Raw genomic sequence first — 2,500 nt, 5'->3', positions numbered from 1 at the left:
CGCCCGAAAAGCGCGCACGGCCACGACGCGGGCGACCAGAGAATGGCGCGCGCGTCGCCGTGTGCCCTGTGCAACGCTTACAATGGGCGTACGAGCGATCGTTGGACGTTCGCCCGAGGTGTCTGTGCCGCGCCGACCGGCCGCGGTGCAAATCCTGGCGTCGTCTGAAATGACACACCGAAATAATAATAATGAGGAGGAGAAGCGCACAAGCGTGTAAAACGTTGGCGAACGCGCGCCCAGAGAATGCTGCGCGAATTAAGAGGGGGAGCGTGTTTGTGTATCCAAGTCGTGTGTGTACGCGAGAGCCGAGGAGAAATGGGATGAGAGTAAGAGCGCGCGCGAAGGGAGCAACAAACGGCCAAAAAAAGGGTCAGGACGGTGAATGGCACCGCTTTCCCTAGAGCGGCGCGTGCGTCGTTGTCTCCCGAAAGTAGGTAGCGCTTGTCTCACCGTCTCTCCTCTCCGTACATCACACAGACTGACCGGACTGCTCTCGCACTCTGTGCCGCGTCTCTCGGTGCGATAGCGCTCGCGCGTCTTATGCCGAGGCGCCCTTGCCCGCACACATAACGGTATTACGGAGAAATATACGGCGCGTCGTCGTCCGGCGGAGAGAGCATTCGTAATCCTTTACCTCTTTACGGAGAAGGGTTTTGAATCGCGAGCCGACCGCGTGTCCGAGTCCACGAAATTTTTGTAAAGCGAAAAAAGGGGACCGGCGCGCCGCGTCGTGTACTCGTCGAATTGATTCCGCCCGAATTTCGTATATAAAAGAGAAGGGAGAGCCGAGAATCTCGAACCCCGCGATATATCGTCTCCATTACCACCAACGAGTGTGTGTGCGGTTAGCGCCCCGGCGATTTGCCTTCTCGCGTATTTCGTGTGCTGCCGCTGCTGCTCTCTCGTTCGACGCTCTCTCTCTCTCCCTCTTATAATATATATTATAGAGGAGAGACGACGATGAGCGACGCGGAGGAGGCAAACGGCTACGAAAACTCACTATGCGACGACCTCAGAGCAGGCGAGATTACCCGCTGAATTTAAGCATATTATTAAGCGGAGGAAAAGAAACTAACCAGGATTTCCTTAGTAGCGGCGAGCGAACAGGAAAGAGCCCAGCACCAAATCCCGCGGTTCCGCCGCAGGGAAATGTGGTGTTTGGGAGGATCCGCTTATCCCGAGGTGCCGCGTCGCGTCCAAGTCCATCTTGAATGGGGCCACTTACCCGTAGAGGGTGCCAGGCCCGTAGCGACCGGTGCGCGCCTCGGGAGGATCTCTCCTTAGAGTCGGGTTGCTTGAGAGTGCAGCTCTAAGTGGGTGGTAAACTCCATCTAAGGCTAAATACGACCACGAGACCGATAGCGAACAAGTACCGTGAGGGAAAGTTGAAAAGAACTTTGAAGAGAGAGTTCAAGATTACGTGAAACCGTTCAGGGGTAAACCTAAGAAACCCAAAAGATCGAACGGGGAGATTCATCGTCAGCGGCGCTGGCTTCGCGTCGGTCGGCGATGTCCCGCGGAGTCCTTGCGGCTCGCGCGCGGGCACGCTACCGTGCGCCGATGTCCGGCGCTCGTCGTCGTGCACTTCTCCCCAAGTAGAACGTCGCGACCCGCTGGGTGTCGGCCTACGGCTCGGGTGCGGTGTCTGTCGCGTCGCCGGTAAAACGGCACGCGACAAACCCTCGGTCGTCCGGCCGGCTGCTCGGCGGTACGCGCAAGGTATCAGGCCGCACTATTCACGGTGCGTCGAGACCGTCGCAAGCGCGCGCCACGGTACTCGGAGGTTACGGACTTCGCGCCGTCCCCGGTCCTGGCCCGCTGTTGGTTACAGTACGGTACACCTTCGACAGGCCTGCGAACGTCTCTCGCGGTCTCGCGGGAGATCGATACCGGTCGGCGACGCTACTGCTTTGGGTACTCTTAGGACCCGTCTTGAAACACGGACCAAGGAGTCTAACATGTACGCGAGTCATTGGGACTTGTCGCGAGACCTAAAGGCGTAATGAAAGTGAAGGTCGGCCCTGGCCGTCGACCTAGGGAGGATGGGCCGCGTCGCGATGCGGCCTCGCACTCCCGGGGCGTCTCGTTCTCATCTTCGAGAAGAGGCGCACCCAGAGCGTACACGTTGGGACCCGAAAGATGGTGAACTATGCCTGGTCAGGACGAAGTCAGGGGAAACCCTGATGGAGGTCCGTAGCGATTCTGACGTGCAAATCGATCGTCGGAACTGGGTATAGGGGCGAAAGACTAATCGAACCATCTAGTAGCTGGTTCCCTCCGAAGTTTCCCTCAGGATACCTGGCACTCGGCCGTTCCGCACGGAACGCGCGCGAGTCTCACCTGGTAAAGCGAATGATTAGAGGCCTTGGGGCTGAAACGACCTCAACCTATTCTCAAACTTTAAATGGGTGAGATCTCTGGCTTTCTTGAATTATGAAGCCACGAGCATCTTCGGATCAGAGTGCCAAGTGGGCCATTTTTGGTAAGCAGAACTGGC

At 57.7% G+C, this 2,500-nt stretch overlaps 1 pseudogene; it reads left to right on the top strand.

Annotated features, from left to right (window-relative positions):
- Nucleotides 1–1,010: 1,010 nt before the first annotated feature.
- On the top strand, nt 1,011–2,500 carry LOC146719956 (large subunit ribosomal RNA; annotated as a pseudogene; the record flags this gene model as incomplete).

Source organism: Nylanderia fulva, unplaced genomic scaffold, assembly GCF_048542155.1.
Source record: "Nylanderia fulva isolate GAGA-0341 unplaced genomic scaffold, ASM4854215v1 Scaffold806, whole genome shotgun sequence".
NCBI lineage: Eukaryota > Metazoa > Arthropoda > Insecta > Hymenoptera > Formicidae > Nylanderia > Nylanderia fulva.
The sequence above is the reverse complement of the archived record's forward strand: the minus strand, read 5'-3'. Positions and strand labels throughout refer to the sequence as shown.